Here is a 17,973-nt window from a genome sequence, read left to right on the forward strand (position 1 = left end):
CTTTGGCCTGAATGCCAAGCGTCACGTCTGGAGGAAAACTGGCACCATCCCTACGGTGAAGCATGGTGGTGGCAGCATCATGCTGTGGGGATGTTTTTCAGAAGAAGGGACTGGGAAACTAGTCAGGATGGAGGCAAAGATGAACGGATCAAAATACAGAGAGATCCTTGATGAAAACCTGCTTCAGAGCTCTCAGGACCTTAGACTGTGGTGAAGGTTCACCTTCCAACAGGACAACAACCCTAATTACACAGCCAAGACAATGCAGGAGTGACTTCGGGACAAGTCTCTGAATGTCCTTGTGTGGCCCAGCCAGAGCCCGGACTTGAACCAGATCGAATATCTCTGGAGAGACCTGACAATAGCTGTGCAGCGACACTCCCCATCCAACCTGACAGAGCATGAGAGGATCTGCAGAGAAGAATGGGAGAAACTCCCCAAAATCTGTTTTTGCTTTGTCATTATGGGGCATTGTGTGTAGATTGATGGGGGGGGGGGGCTATTTAATCCATTTTAAAATTAGGCTGTAACGTAACAAAACGTGGAAAAAGTCAAGGTGTCTGAATTCCTTCCGAATGCACTGTACGTACAGAATAATACGAAATGCTCTGAGACTAGGTTTGCAACCGTTTATGTTGGCTTTCCGCATCTGCAGTGGAAGGTGGCTGAGCTACAGCAATGTTTGTCAGACCATGAAACATCCGAAACGGTTTGGCCTACAAACTATTATGACCCCTCTATGGAAAGACACAGGCCTGATTTGAAGGTAAACCAGCACTGACTCCACTCTATGGAAAGGGGAGACTCTTACGAACAAGGTGATGTTCTCCGTTTTGTCACAGGTCTCAGCTGAAGGTAACCCATACAAACTAATTGAAGTATGAAGGTAGTTTTCTTCTAACAAAAATAAGGGGTTACATTTAAATATATAGTTTAAAAAGTCAGCTTTCTTGTATCTCCTAGATATCGGAGAGACCAGTGCTTAATTTGTAAATCGGGAGGTGCCGGAACAATAAAAAGTGAGCTCGAGAGTCAGGTGACCTGGGGAGTTCTAAGGTACCGGAACGAATGAAAAAAATGTATTACCTTCATAATAAATCTTTGCATGCGTATCATCACATTTGCGTAGTGGCATAGAGCAGTAGAATTAAGGCACTTATAGAAGTTGCACACATGGAGAACATTTTTAGTAGCCTGGGGTCCGGGAAAATGTTAGTCTTTTATAAATGAATTTCAGCAATTTTATGTCATTTTACCTGACTGGAGACCTTGCCAGAATCTTTTTTAGTACCGCAAAAATGATCGAAATGACAGGCTACTTTGACACTGACAAACTCAAAAATCTGAGATCCATTAAAAACGACCTTGTCTTGAATCCATCAATAGTCTAGGCCTAGTTGTGTGAAGACACATATTGTAGGCTACAATATGCGGGGCAAATTATAGTCCTAAAAATGCTTCCAGTTTGACTGACTCACTCAGCTAACTGGCTGGTGATGGCCGATGCTCGTGCCAAAAGCCTCTCCCTCCCTCTCGCTCTCTCTTTTGTAAAAATAATACTTCGAAGTTGATCAAATATTTTGGTAGCCTACAGCAGTCTTCTCTTTTCAGCAGGAGTCATTTTCCTTACAACCTGTGTTTTCGCTTGATTGAACTTGAAATATTCAAATATTGTGAAAGGCCTTTTTTTTCTGCATGGTGTTTTTTCACTGACAGATTTGCCACTCGTTCCCGGATGTAGACTATTCCTTGTTTATTAGGTTACAATCCACAGCTACTGATCCTCTGTCACTAAATTATAAATTATTGTTATGGTGTAGTGGGCTATTCTGAACGATTTAATCAATTTCTGAACAGACAGCAGTAATAATATAACTTTGGCAAATGTATTTAAATGTATCAAAGGGTGCTGCAGTTCATTCAGAATCCTTCGCATGGCTATGATTCTATGAGAAAATAAATGAGAGATGTGAGTTGCAGGCTCATGTCTATCAGAGTAGAGAGAGGGAGAGAGGTCATAGAAAGTGAAACTCATTCTAGTTATGTGAGACATACTGGTCGCTTCTCACACAGCCAAGGCCACGCGTTGGTCTCAAACATTGCTTACAATGTTACGTAAACCAATAACCGGGCCGAACCAACCAAAATCAACTCTTAGAATATTAGTCCCACCTTAAAAATGTACTTTTTCACATTACTTTTCTTTCTGGAGGCCAGAGAATTAACTAAAGGCTAAATTAAGCACTGGGACAGACACATCAAAGACCTTATTCCGTATGATTTCTTTTTGAAAAGTCTTTATTTTATTTTTACATTTATGAGTATGTTATTCAATGCGTTTCTATGGGCTTTAGTAGTAAAGGGCAAATTCAATATTTGATCAAATATTTTTTTTAGAGGGTAGGAAATGCTTATATTTGTAAATTGAATAAGCCAATTCATGATCATATCAGCTTCTTTTTTCCTTGTCATAGATATTCTTGATTTTGTTACTAAATTAATGCAATATAATCACACTTTTACAGTTTATTTGTACATTTTGATATCTGTCATACAAAATGTTCAGCATAAAATGTGATAATAAAGTATCAATTGAAGCGTTCAAAGAACATTGTCCGAGTGACTTGTGTATTGTGTTGTTTGAGTTAACACGTGATTTTATGTTTTGACAGCAGGTTTGGATAATGTTCTAATAAGACACCATGTTGTCCATTGAGTACAGATGTTCACAGTTGTTATTCATTGAACAGAGATCGCACACACACTGACTCCTATTCCACACAGCCCATCATGTCTGGGGGGATTTTGTTAGGCTCTGGGCGGATCCTGCTGAAAGCCAGGAGGCTCGGTGTCTCCTAGTGGTAGTACTCAGAGTCCACATACACTTTGATGTCATCATGCCTTCCTTGATGCTGGAGATGGGCAGTGGGGCCACTCTGGTTACTGCCCTAGGGGTGGCAGACAGGTCAGGTGGCTTGTAACACCTTGATTGAGAAGGATGGGCTCAATGTAATGGCTGGAACAGAATAAATGGAATGGTACACTCTTAGAAAAAATGGTTTCAAAAGGGTTCTTCAGCAGCTTCAGGTTCTTCAGGTAGAACCCTTTTTGGTTTCAGGTAGAACCCTTTTGGTTCCATGTAGAACCCTCTGTGGAAAGGGCTCTACCTGGAACCAAAAGGGTTTTACCCGGAGTTCTTCAAAGGCTCCTACTATGGGGACAGCTGAAGAACCCTTTTAGCTTCTAGATAGCACCTTTTTACTAAGAGTGTATCAAACACATAAACACATTGTTTCCATGTGTTTGATACAATTCCATTCACTCCATTCCAGACATTATTATGAGTCGTCCTCCTCTCACCAGCCTCCTGTGGTGCTTATATCCTTCTCTCTCCACTTATTCAATATTCTTTCCTCTCACCTGTGGATGAAATAAAATCCATGAAGTATGAATGAGAAATAGAACGATAAATACAAGGGGAAAGTCACAAAGTATCCATATCAGTTTAGTTTCACCATAAAGGTCAAACAAAGTCCAATTTTGGTCTGCCTCACTTCCTCATTCACTTTCGTTAAAACATCCCCCAGGACACCCTTTTTTGTGTTTCTATTCGTGTTTTTTTCTGAGAATGATACCTTTACTCCCACTCCCTGTTTCACTTCTTCCACACACACACACACACACACACACACACACACACACACACACACACACACACACACACACACACACACACACACACACACACACACACACACACACACACACACACACACACACACACAGTATTGTAGAACTAACCACACAATTCAGTTTCATTCAAAATCCTAGTTTCCCTAACCCCTAAATCTAACCCTTACCCTTTTTATTTTTTTATTTGACCTTTATTTAACCAGGTAAGCTAGTTAGTTGAGAATAAGTTCTCATTTACAAATTTACAACTGCGACCCGGCCAAGATAAAGCAAAGCAGTGCGACACAAACAACAGCACAGAGTTACACATGGAATAAACAAGTGTACAGTCACTCACACAATAGAAAAAAAAGAAAGTTTATATACAGTGTGTGCAAATGGCGTGAGGAGGTAAGGCAATAAATAGGCCATAGTAGCGAAGTAATTACAATTTAGAAGATTAACACTGGAGTGATAGATGAGCAGATGATGATGGGAAAGTAGTGATACTGGTATGAAAAAGAGCAGAAAAATAAATAAAAACAGTATGGGGATGAGGTAAGTAGATTGGGTGAGCCATTTACAGATGGACTACCCTAACTCTAACCCCAAAACGAAAACTTAACCATAACCCTGAACCTAACCCAAGCCCCTAACCCTAAAACTAAACCTAGCTCCTAACCATAACCGTAAACCTAATTCTAACACTAACACAAATTCTAACTTTAACCTTCCACACACACACACACACCTTGATATGAGAGCGACGTCATTCTCCCTTTCATTCCATTTTCTTCCCTCTCACCTGTGGATGAAATAAAGTCTATGAAGTATGAATGAGAAATAGAACAATAACAAGGGGAAAGTCAGTGCACAAAGGGAAACAGTATCAATATTAGTTCTATTACATCATAAAGTACATACAAGCAAGGTAGATCTACTGTTGTATCACAATGTGGTATCAGTTCTGGCTCACAAATAAGGACTATGTCTGCTATGATGTCTGTGAAAACTTCATTCATACCTGCTTTGTAAATCACTGAACACTTTCCCATGAAGCTCTTGTCTTCACAGATGATCTAACCATGCATGCCATTGTTGTTATTATGTACATAGTGCTATTTCTATTGTTTTTATCACCCTTTCCATTATTTTATTTTACTAGCTCTGCATGTTGGAGGTTGAAGCCAAAGATTTTCACTCTACCCTGCGATCACACCTGCAACCCTGTTCATGTGACTATTAAACAATCTGATCTGAATGAAATAACTCTCTCCCTGACTCAATAATCTTCCATGAAAATGCACTGAATTCTAACCAAACACTTACACATTATGCACAGTCTTATAAATGTCATCTCTATGGGACCTGGTTTCAATTTCATCAGTTGGTTTTGTTTAGCTATTCATTGGGAGCCTAAACACGTATCCTCTTGAAAGTTCTATGCTGCATTAGAATTGCATTCTGAGATTTCTTTACGAACACATTCCTTTGTATACTTTGTCATCTACTGGACACAAACTCTTATTACACAAAGTAGACAGAAGTGTCTCTGAGAACTCTGGTTCAGTCATCTTCCTTGACCAAGGAATTGAGAGAGACATTCAGCAGTGGGGAACCGCGAGGGCTTTCTATGCCTTCAGAAAACGCCTAAGGATTTACAATTGTATTGATATATTTTAAACAAAATTCTGTTTAAATTTCTATGTAATATTTACAATAATTTGTATGACCTTCTGAATTCATCTCTTCAGTTTGTGTTGGAAAGAGAAAGGTTACTACTGAAGAGAAAAAAATATCCAATCAGGATTTTCTGTGGTGGTCTCTGGGTAGAAATATCTAGCTAGCTCAGCCAGCAAATGTCTCAGTTCTTATAAATGCCCTTATATGTTCAGCGTCAGTATTTTATTCGGTCCAATTGTGAGATGGATCAGACAAGTCCAATTTCGGTTTGTTTTCTCTATAACCTTCTTCTCACTCATGTTAACTCACTCATCCCCCTCGCCATCCCTCTTCATATTAATATTCCTTCATTCTTTCTGAGAATGACACCTTTACTCCCACTCTTGCCACACACACACACGCACTCACACACACACACAAACACACACACAAACACACACCTTGATATGAGAGCGACGTCATTCTCCCTTTCATTCCATTTCCTCTCACCTGTGGATGAAATATAGTCTATGAAGTATGAATGAGAAATAGAACAATAACAAGGGGAAAGTCAGTGCACAAAGGGAAACAGTATCCATGTTAGTTCTATTACATCATAAAGTACATACAAGCAAGGTAGATCTACTTTTTTTTTTCCATTTCTGGGATGTTTGCTCAATAACTTTTACCTTATGTTACACTGAACAAAAATATAAATGCAATCCTCTAAAACAGCTGTGAAGAGCACACTCCAGCATGCCAGTGACTATTGAAGGTGAGCATTTGCCCAATGAAGACGGTTACGACGCAGTTTGAGACCCTGGTTAGGACACAGATGAGATGCTTTCTGACAGTTTGTGGAACCCACAGCTTCATCAGCTATCCGGGTGGCTTGTCTCAGACATTCCCGTAGGTGAAGAAGCCGGATGGGGAGGTCCTGGGCTGGCGTGGTTACATGTGGTCGGCGGTTGTGAGGCCGGTTGGATGTCCTGCCAAATTCTAGAAAACAGTGTTGGAGGCGACTTCTGGTAAAGAAATGAACATTAAATTCTCTGGAATGTAAAAAGTGTCAGTGTTAGTACCCGTTTGATGTTTGGATCAGAATGTTCTTAGTTCTAGGAAATAAATATCTCAGGAAGTTCCCGTATATGGTCAGCATCAGTATTTTATTCGGTCCAACTGTGAGAGAGAGCAAACAAGCCTGACTTCCCCCCCTGACTCTCTCTCTCTCTCTCACTTCTTCTTTTCTGCCCCTTGTTTTCTGCCCCTTAATCAACTGTGTGTCAGATCAACCCAGTCTGTTAAGTTTTCACATTGTTTTGTAGCTGTTTGTGAGAAATCAATCTAGACAAATACCAATATATATTTTGAATAAAGTTTAGTGAAGTAAAATGCCAGGGAAGTGCTCTTTGGAACAGGGTGGTAGAACCGGGACTCAGGTGATCACAGTCCTATGCTGCACTGGTGCTCACTGTGACTGTCTTCCTCTGACAATTGTGAGTAAAAATGATTACTATGTAGTCTGGCTGTTTTTAGTTGTCTTTTGTTGGTCTATCTCTTTAAAAATATCATACAAATGTGTGTTTTATTCTTATTCAGACAATGTTATTACCCTTATCTACTCATTTCTAATTTGATAGTGGTCTTTACCTTTATTCCTTTCTACTCTTGTTTGTCTTTATCAGTAAAGCAGACTTCTTGTGAGTTATGTTGATATATTGGTATTACCTATAAATGATAATCTGTCAGTTATTTTGAGGACCACAATACCAACAGCTACCAGTGTTATTGCAACTTCATTAAATTGTTTAATTATGTTACATTTCCATTTCCCCAAATGATGTAACAGCTAGTCACTGTATTTGTCTTTGTTATTCTCTCTAGATCTGAAGTAGATGTCAAGCCCCTCACAATGACACTCAAGATAACCATGACAGGAGAACAAAGTGGGTCTACATTCTCTCAGCTGAGACTCTTTCTTTGTTTCCTGATGTATTGCTGGGGTCTAGCTGATCCAGTATGTGGGTACTTCCTGAAAAACTGCACAATCCGGGGTAATCTCAGTGACCCCTCTAACATGAAAGTACTCTGTTATAACAGGAATCTTGAAGTCATGCCTATAAATATTCCTTGTAAAGTAAGTGTTTTAGATGTGGCCATGAATAATATTTCCAAAATCGGAAAGTTGGATTTTAAAGGACTGTCAAACCTCAAAATTCTAAACATGTCCAGAAACCAGATCTCTCAAGTGGATGATGGGTCTCTCAGACCACTAAAGGCGCTTCGAGAGCTGAATCTGGCTCATAACAGACTCACAACCCTGTCAGACCATTTGTTTCAGGACCTGGCCAGCCTCTCCCTGCTACATCTGGACAACAACCTCATCACAACCATCGGGTCCTCATCCTTTCAACTTCTCTCCAGTTTGAAGACAGTGAATTTAACCAAGAACAACCTTCATAATATGAAGGAAGTTCATCCCATCGTACAATTGCCACACTTACGGGAATTGTACATTGGGAGCAACAGATTCACCTCTTTCCAATCACAAGAAATATCAAACACTTCTATAGAGCTGAGGCTGTTGGATTTATCCCGGAATCCATTGGGAATCTTCAGGATCACGACAGACGTTCTTCCTTACCTTGAGGTGTTAGACATCGCCTACTGTGGCCAACATGGACACATGGAATGGGATGTCCTGGACAGGTCTTTTCTGAGAAACGTCAAAAGTCTCAACCTGAGCGGGATTGAGATGTCTTTGGAGAGGATGGCTATGGTGCTGCAGACAGTCAACTCCTCATTAGTCCATCTGAGACTGTATGACATTAGTGAAGAGAGGGTCAAGGCTCTCATTGATTTTGCCTGCAATATACCCACACTTAGCTTGTTCCGACTGCATCATAACAACATAAGTGCTTTGTCTGAGGAATTTCTGCAGTCATGTAAACAAGTGACCGAAGTGGACTTAGAAAATAATAATATTATTCAGCTGTCGGAGGTATCATTCAGATCAATGGAGCAACTAAGTACTTTGAGACTGGGCCACAACAGGCTTTCTTCCGTACCAGATGCCACAAGAAATATATCCACACTAATGCTCCTGGATCTCAGCTTCAATATCATCAATAAACTAGGCTGCTCAGATTTCTCCAATCTTACAGGACTCACACAACTCTTTCTTTTCCACAATCAAATCTCCAACCTACCAGGATGTGTATTCCAGGATTTGAAAGAATTAAGGATCCTTAAACTGGGATCAAACAAAATCCTGACCTTGAATGATGACTTCATGAGTGGTTTGCACAAACTAGAATTTTTGTCGATGTCATACAATAAGCTGAGCTCAATCTCTAAAGGAGACTTTAAAGGCTTAGCATCACTCAAGACCCTGCTTTTATTTGACAATCAGATTGCTAGTCTTGAAGATGGAGCCTTTGAGGGATTGGTGAATCTTACAGAACTTAGACTACAGTCAAATAAGATCACTCAAATAGACATAAGAAATACTGTGCTCATGGGACTTCCACTCTTAAGAACTCTTGATATATCCTGTAATTACATCACATATGTAAATGATGATAAATTAGACCCTCCACCCTTCTCTCATCTGACATCTCTGGAGAACCTTTTGATATTTAGTCAGCGTCACAAGGGACTGTGTCATCTACCAATCAACTTTCTTGAAGGTCTGACTTCTTTATTGTCATTCCAGGCAGGGAGTCTTAATATTAAGGACCTGCACCCAAAGACATTCATTCACACACCCCGGTTGTGGTTCCTTGATATCAGTAAGAATGAGTTCACAGCCCTCACTCCAAAGCTGTTTCACCCAACCCCAAGTCTCAACAGACTTTATCTGCCCAAAGCCCGACTTCAGTCCTTAGATTTCCTCATAGGAGCAAACCTCAGTAGAGTCACTTTCTTGCAGGTGAGAAAGAATGACATAACAGCAGTCAATGAGACAGTGTTGCAATCTCTCCCTGCCTTGACATACCTGGACATGCAAGATAATCCTTTCACCTGTGGCTGCAGTGATGCTTGGTTTGTCCAGTGGATGGAGAGCGACAACCAAACACAAGTTGCTGGCGCAGGAGAATTTACCTGCAACTATCCTGAAGATCTAAAGGGCAACAAGCTGTTGGATGTTGAGCTTCAGTTCTGTACAGTACACTTAGGACTTTACTACTACATTTCTACCACTTGTCTGGTCCTCCTCACACTGATAGCATCCTTTGCCTACCACTTCCTGAAATGGGAGGTCATTTACGGCTATTACCTCTTCCTGGCGTTCCTCTATGACACCAAGCAAAGGAATAAGCACAAGCCTCATGGCTGTCAGTACGATGCCTTCATTTCCTACAACGCCCACGATGAGCCCTGGGTCCTGAGGGAGCTTCTGCCAGAGCTGGAGGGAGAACAGGGTTGGAAGCTGTGTCTCCACCACCGGGACTTCCAGCCAGGCAAACCAATCATAGACAACATTATGGACGGCATCTACGGAAGCCGCAAGACCATCTGTGTCATCAGCCACCGCTACCTGGAGAGTGAGTGGTGCTCCCGGGAGATCCAGGTGGCCAGCTTCCGGCTCTTTGATGAGCAGAAGGACGTCCTGATTCTGTTGTTCCTGGAGGAGATCCCTACCCACCAGCTGTCACCCTACCACCGGATGAGGAAGCTAGTGAAGAAACGCACATACCTGAGCTGGCCCAGAGCTGGGGAGCAAACCGGGGTCTTCTGGCAGCAACTACGGCTGGCTTTAGAGACCAAGGACGGCCCTGCTGAAGAAAATCCCATCCTCTCTGGGGTGCAGGCTCTGTGATAGTGACATGTTGATTTGAAACAACCATCACACTTTGAACCTTTTCTTTACATCTGCATGAGAATATCATTAAGAAATGCTTACACATATGTCATGACGTTGGCCTGGGGCTTAGGTTTATGACAGTCATAAATACCTCTTCCCCCCTTTTTCCTCTCTCTACCCTACTGATGTTACATTTGCAAAACCCTTGGTTAACATAGAGATTCTGGGAACATCAGAAGGTGGGGGGAAATTAACTATATTCTGGTAATCCGACCAACTGAACATATGCAGTGGTACTTAATGAATATGATGTCAGTTCGGTTGTCATCTGAGACATTCTCATCAATGATAAGATGGCATAAACTCTACAGTGGAAAGTCTACACATCAGAGTTATCAGATTCACATGGAATTGTTGTTCAATTTAAATGTTTGAATATGAAATTATTTGTGATGGGATGAAATGCAATTTTAGCTTCTAAAATGTGAGATTTGGGTTTTCATAAGATAGGGCTCTGCTCAATCAGTGGCCCGCCCCTGTTAAGGGACATGGTCTATAAATCTTTTCAAACACGCCCTCCTCTCCCTTCCTATATAAATCCTTGACGACAATGTAACCTCCTGTTCCGAGGACGACGGTCCGATGTCAGAATGGTCCAGATAATAACTACAGAACGAAGCCAACGTCAGCATGAGCTTTGGTTGCGATTGGTATGGACTTTGAACTCTTATTCACTACAGAAGTGATACCTCCTAGCCGTTGAGTTAGCAACAGCCGCTGCAAACGAGGGTTAGGAAGGAACAGACAGACTATCCCGTCTACCACACAACGACGTTATACAACATATTCAATTTACCAGCAGAAACATTCTTCAAAGGACAAAGGACTCGGTTGGGCAACACAGCCTTCCATCTACCACCAACCTACCGAAACTAAGCTCAGAGTAAATATTTATGCATTTTCCTTTTCCAAATGGGCGGTAATTTAGAATGCATAAGATACTGTATTTACGATAGCACAGCTTCGCACTCTTCCCGCTCTTTCACTCAAACCTAGCCCTTTTCTTTGTGTAACAAGCTGTCATATCTGTTCCTCTGTTCGTTTTCCTTTATGACGTAATTTGTAATCAAGTTATGATTTAATTATGTGTATGTGTAATTCTGTGTGATTAGTTAGGTATTTAGTAAATAAATAATTAAACCCAATTTTGTATTGCTGATTCAACTTGTTAGCCAGTGTTCGTGCAGATAACCAAGAATATACAACTTTCAGATGAGACTGAATTAAGGTAACGATTAATATTGACTGCTATTGATGTAAAATATTACTATGCCTTTAAGAGTTTATTCGGAAGATAACAGCTCAGGATTTACAATTGTATTGATATATTTTAAACAAAATTCTGTTTAAATTTCTATGTAATATTTACAATAATTTGTATGACCTTCTGAATTCATCTCTTCAGTTTGTGTTGGAAAGAGAAAGGTTACTACTGAAGAGAAAAAAATATCCAATCAGGATTTTCTGTGGTGGTCTCTGGGTAGAAATATCTAGCTAGCTCAGCCAGCAAATGTCTCAGTTCTTATAAATGCCCTTATATGTTCAGCGTCAGTATTTTATTCGGTCCAATTGTGAGATGGATCAGACAAGTCCAATTTCGGTTTGTTTTCTCTATAACCTTCTTCTCACTCATGTTAACTCACTCATCCCCCTCGCCATCCCTCTTCATATTAATATTCCTTCATTCTTTCTGAGAATGACACCTTTACTCCCACTCTTGCCACACACACACACGCACTCACACACACACACACAAACACACACACAAACACACACCTTGATATGAGAGCGACGTCATTCTCCCTTTCATTCCATTTCCTTTCCTCTCACCTGTGGATGAAATATAGTCTATGAAGTATGAATGAGAAATAGAACAATAACAAGGGGAAAGTCAGTGCACAAAGGGAAACAGTATCCATGTTAGTTCTATTACATCATAAAGTACATACAAGCAAGGTAGATCTACTTTTTTTTTTTTTCCAATTCTGGGATGTTTGCTCAATAACTTTTACCTTATGTTACACTGAACAAAAATATAAATGCAATCCTCTAAAACAGCTGTGAAGAGCACACTCCAGCATGCCAGTGACTATTGAAGGTGAGCATTTGCCCAATGAAGACGGTTACGACGCAGTTTGAGACCCTGGTTAGGACACAGATGAGATGCTTTCTGACAGTTTGTGGAACCCACAGCTTCATCAGCTATCCGGGTGGCTTGTCTCAGACATTCCCGTAGGTGAAGAAGCCGGATGGGGAGGTCCTGGGCTGGCGTGGTTACATGTGGTCGGCGGTTGTGAGGCCGGTTGGATGTCCTGCCAAATTCTAGAAAACAGTGTTGGAGGCGACTTCTGGTAAAGAAATGAACATTAAATTCTCTGGAATGTAAAAAGTGTCAGTGTTAGTACCCGTTTGATGTTTGGATCAGAATGTTCTTAGTTCTAGGAAATAAATATCTCAGGAAGTTCCCGTATATGGTCAGCATCAGTATTTTATTCGGTCCAACTGTGAGAGAGAGCAAACAAGCCTGACTTCCCCCCCTGACTCTCTCTCTCTCTCACTTCTTCTTTTCTGCCCCTTGTTTTCTGCCCCTTAATCAACTGTGTGTCAGGTCAACCCAGTCTGTTAAGTTTTCACATTGTTTTGTAGCTGTTTGTGAGAAATCAATCTAGACAAATACCAATATATATTTTGAATAAAGTTTAGTGAAGTAAAATGCCAGGGAAGTGCTCTTTGGAACAGGGTGGTAGAACCGGGACTCAGGTGATCACAGTCCTATGCTGCACTGGTGCTCACTGTGACTGTCTTCCTCTGACAATTGTGAGTAAAAATGATTACTATGTAGTCTGGCTGTTTTTAGTTGTCTTTTGTTGGTCTATCTCTTTAAAAATATCATACAAATGTGTGTTTTATTCTTATTCAGACAATGTTATTACCCTTATCTACTCATTTCTAATTTGATAGTGGTCTTTACCTTTATTCCTTTCTACTCTTGTTTGTCTTTATCAGTAAAGCAGACTTCTTGTGAGTTATGTTGATATATTGGTATTACCTATAAATGATAATCTGTCAGTTATTTTGAGGACCACAATACCAACAGCTACCAGTGTTATTGCAACTTCATTAAATTGTTTAATTATGTTACATTTCCATTTCCCCAAATGATGTAACAGCTAGTCACTGTATTTGTCTTTGTTATTCTCTCTAGATCTGAAGTAGATGTCAAGCCCCTCACAATGACACTCAAGATAACCATGACAGGAGAACAAAGTGGGTCTACATTCTCTCAGCTGAGACTCTTTCTTTGTTTCCTGATGTATTGCTGGGGTCTAGCTGATCCAGTATGTGGGTACTTCCTGAAAAACTGCACAATCCGGGGTAATCTCAGTGACCCCTCTAACATGAAAGTACTCTGTTATAACAGGAATCTTGAAGTCATGCCTATAAATATTCCTTGTAAAGTAAGTGTTTTAGATGTGGCCATGAATAATATTTCCAAAATCGGAAAGTTGGATTTTAAAGGACTGTCAAACCTCAAAATTCTAAACATGTCCAGAAACCAGATCTCTCAAGTGGATGATGGGTCTCTCAGACCACTAAAGGCGCTTCGAGAGCTGAATCTGGCTCATAACAGACTCACAACCCTGTCAGACCATTTGTTTCAGGACCTGGCCAGCCTCTCCCTGCTACATCTGGACAACAACCTCATCACAACCATCGGGTCCTCATCCTTTCAACTTCTCTCCAGTTTGAAGACAGTGAATTTAACCAAGAACAACCTTCATAATATGAAGGAAGTTCATCCCATCGTACAATTGCCACACTTACGGGAATTGTACATTGGGAGCAACAGATTCACCTCTTTCCAATCACAAGAAATATCAAACACTTCTATAGAGCTGAGGCTGTTGGATTTATCCCGGAATCCATTGGGAATCTTCAGGATCACGGCTGATGTTCTTCCTTACCTTGAGGTGTTAGACATCGCCTACTGTGGCCAACATGGACACATGGAATGGGATGTGCTGGACAGGTCTTTTCTGAGAAACGTCAAAAGTCTCAACCTGAGCGGGATTGAGATGTCTTTGGAGAGGATGGCTATGGTGCTGCAGACGGTCAACTCCTCATTAGTCCATCTGAGACTGTATGACATTAGTGAAGAGAGGGTCAAGGCTCTCATTGATTTTGCCTGCAATATACCCACACTTAGCTTGTTCCGACTGCATCATAACAACATAAGTGCTTTGTCTGAGGAATTTCTGCAGTCATGTAAACAAGTGACCGAAGTGGACTTAGAAAATAATAATATTATTCAGCTGTCGGAGGTATCATTCAGATCAATGGAGCAACTAAGTACTTTGAGACTGGGCCACAACAGGCTTTCTTCCGTACCAGATGCCACAAGAAATATATCCACACTAATGCTCCTGGATCTCAGCTTCAATATCATCAATAAACTAGGCTGCTCAGATTTCTCCAATCTTACAGGACTCACACAACTCTTTCTTTTCCACAATCAAATCTCCAACCTACCAGGATGTGTATTCCAGGATTTGAAAGAATTAAGGATCCTTAAACTGGGATCAAACAAAATCCTGACCTTGAATGATGACTTCATGAGTGGTTTGCACAAACTAGAATTTTTGTCGATGTCATACAATAAGCTGAGCTCAATCTCTAAAGGAGACTTTAAAGGCTTAGCATCACTCAAGACCCTGCTTTTATTTGACAATCAGATTGCTAGTCTTGAAGATGGAGCCTTTGAGGGATTGGTGAATCTTACAGAACTTAGACTACAGTCAAATAAGATCACTCAAATAGACATAAGAAATACTGTGCTCATGGGACTTCCACTCTTAAGAACTCTTGATATATCCTGTAATTACATCACATATGTAAATGATGATAAATTAGACCCTCCACCCTTCTCTCATCTGACATCTCTGGAGAACCTTTTGATATTTAGTCAGCGTCACAAGGGACTGTGTCATCTACCAATCAACTTTCTTGAAGGTCTGACTTCTTTATTGTCATTCCAGGCAGGGAGTCTTAATATTAAGGACCTGCACCCAAAGACATTCATTCACACACCCCGGTTGTGGTTCCTTGATATCAGTAAGAATGAGTTCACAGCCCTCACTCCAAAGCTGTTTCACCCAACCCCAAGTCTCAACAGACTTTATCTGCCCAAAGCCCGACTTCAGTCCTTAGATTTCCTCATAGGAGCAAACCTCAGTAGAGTCACTTTCTTGCAGGTGAGAAAGAATGACATAACAGCAGTCAATGAGACAGTGTTGCAATCTCTCCCTGCCTTGACATACCTGGACATGCAAGATAATCCTTTCACCTGTGGCTGCAGTGATGCTTGGTTTGTCCAGTGGATGGAGAGCGACAACCAAACACAAGTTGCTGGCGCAGGAGAATTTACCTGCAACTATCCTGAAGATCTAAAGGGCAACAAGCTGTTGGATGTTGAGCTTCAGTTCTGTACAGTACACTTAGGACTTTACTACTACATTTCTACCACTTGTCTGGTCCTCCTCACCCTGATAGCATCCTTTGCCTACCACTTCCTGAAATGGGAGGTCATTTACGGCTATTACCTCTTCCTGGCGTTCCTCTATGACACCAAGCAAAGGAATAAGCACAAGCCTCATGGCTGTCAGTACGATGCCTTCATTTCCTACAACGCCCACGATGAGCCCTGGGTCCTGAGGGAGCTTCTGCCAGAGCTGGAGGGAGAACAGGGTTGGAAGCTGTGTCTCCACCACCGGGACTTCCAGCCAGGCAAACCAATCATAGACAACATTATGGACGGCATCTACGGAAGCCGCAAGACCATCTGTGTCATCAGCCACCGCTACCTGGAGAGTGAGTGGTGCTCCCGGGAGATCCAGGTGGCCAGCTTCCGGCTCTTTGATGAGCAGAAGGACGTCCTGATTCTGTTGTTCCTGGAGGAGATCCCTACCCACCAGCTGTCACCCTACCACCGGATGAGGAAGCTAGTGAAGAAACGCACATACCTGAGCTGGCCCAGAGCTGGGGAGCAAACCGGGGTCTTCTGGCAGCAACTACGGCTGGCTTTAGAGACCAAGGACGGCCCTGCTGAAGAAAATCCCATCCTCTCTGGGGTGCAGGCTCTGTGATAGTGACATGTTGATTTGAAACAACCATCACACTTTGAACCTTTTCTTTACATCTGCATGAGAATATCATTAAGAAATGCTTACACATATGTCATGACGTTGGCCTGGGGCTTAGGTTTATGACAGTCATAAATACCTCTTCCCCCCTTTTTCCTCTCTCTACCCTACTGATGTTACATTTGCAAAACCCTTGGTTAACATAGAGATTCTGGGAACATCAGAAGGTGGGGGGAAATTAACTATATTCTGGTAATCCGACCAACTGAACATATGCAGTGGTACTTAATGAATATGATGTCAGTTCGGTTGTCATCTGAGACATTCTCATCAATGATAAGATGGCATAAACTCTACAGTGGAAAGTCTACACATCAGAGTTATCAGATTCACATGGAATTGTTGTTCAATTTAAATGTTTGAATATGAAATTATTTGTGATGGGATGAAATGCAATTTTAGCTTCTAAAATGTGAGATTTGGGTTTTCATAAGATAGGGCTCTGCTCAATCAGTGGCCCGCCCCTGTTAAGGGACATGGTCTATAAATCTTTTCAAACACGCCCTCCTCTCCCTTCCTATATAAATCCTTGACGACAATGTAACCTCCTGTTCCGAGGACGACGGTCCGATGTCAGAATGGTCCAGATAATAACTACAGAACGAAGCCAACGTCAGCATGAGCTTTGGTTGCGATTGGTATGGACTTTGAACTCTTATTCACTACAGAAGTGATACCTCCTAGCCGTTGAGTTAGCAACAGCCGCTGCAAACGAGGGTTAGGAAGGAACAGACAGACTATCCCGTCTACCACACAACGACGTTATACAACATATTCAATTTACCAGCAGAAACATTCTTCAAAGGACAAAGGACTCGGTTGGGCAACACAGCCTTCCATCTACCACCAACCTACCGAAACTAAGCTCAGAGTAAATATTTATGCATTTTCCTTTTCCAAATGGGCGGTAATTTAGAATGCATAAGATACTGTATTTACGATAGCACAGCTTCGCACTCTTCCCGCTCTTTCACTCAAACCTAGCCCTTTTCTTTGTGTAACAAGCTGTCATATCTGTTCCTCTGTTCGTTTTCCTTTATGACGTAATTTGTAATCAAGTTATGATTTAATTATGTGTATGTGTAATTCTGTGTGATTAGTTAGGTATTTAGTAAATAAATAATTAAACCCAATTTTGTATTGCTGATTCAACTTGTTAGCCAGTGTTCGTGCAGATAACCAAGAATATACAACTTTCAGATGAGACTGAATTAAGGTAACGATTAATATTGACTGCTATTGATGTAAAATATTACTATGCCTTTAAGAGTTTATTCGGAAGATAACAGCTCAGGATTTACAATTGTATTGATATATTTTAAACAAAATTCTGTTTAAATTTCTATGTAATATTTACAATAATTTGTATGACCTTCTGAATTCATCTCTTCAGTTTGTGTTGGAAAGAGAAAGGTTACTACTGAAGAGAAAAAATATCCAATCAGGATTTTCTGTGGTGGTCTCTGGGTAGAAATATCTAGCTAGCTCAGCCAGCAAATGTCTCAGTTCTTATAAATGCCCTTATATGTTCAGCGTCAGTATTTTATTCGGTCCAATTGTGAGATGGATCAG

The 17,973-nt window shown here is 41.1% G+C and overlaps 1 long non-coding RNA gene and 2 pseudogenes across 1 annotated transcript; 2 read left to right on the top strand and 1 right to left on the bottom strand.

Moving 5' to 3' along the window:
• Positions 1-2,280: 2,280 nt before the first annotated feature.
• Positions 2,281-5,925, bottom strand: LOC121839250. Its single transcript, XR_006078773.1, has 4 exons — positions 5,796-5,925; positions 4,424-4,477; positions 3,361-3,420; positions 2,281-3,016 (listed from the first exon to the last, which is right to left on the bottom strand). It is a non-coding gene; the product is annotated as an uncharacterized LOC121839250 (long non-coding RNA).
• A 72-nt stretch (positions 5,926-5,997) lies between these two features.
• LOC121839248 lies at positions 5,998-10,362 on the top strand (annotated as a pseudogene).
• A 1,837-nt stretch (positions 10,363-12,199) lies between these two features.
• Positions 12,200-16,550, top strand: LOC112266425 (annotated as a pseudogene).
• The last annotated feature ends 1,423 nt before the right edge of the window (positions 16,551-17,973 follow it).

Source organism: Oncorhynchus tshawytscha, linkage group LG14 (assembly GCF_018296145.1).
Source record: "Oncorhynchus tshawytscha isolate Ot180627B linkage group LG14, Otsh_v2.0, whole genome shotgun sequence".
NCBI classification, from domain to species: Eukaryota; Metazoa; Chordata; class Actinopteri; order Salmoniformes; family Salmonidae; genus Oncorhynchus; species Oncorhynchus tshawytscha.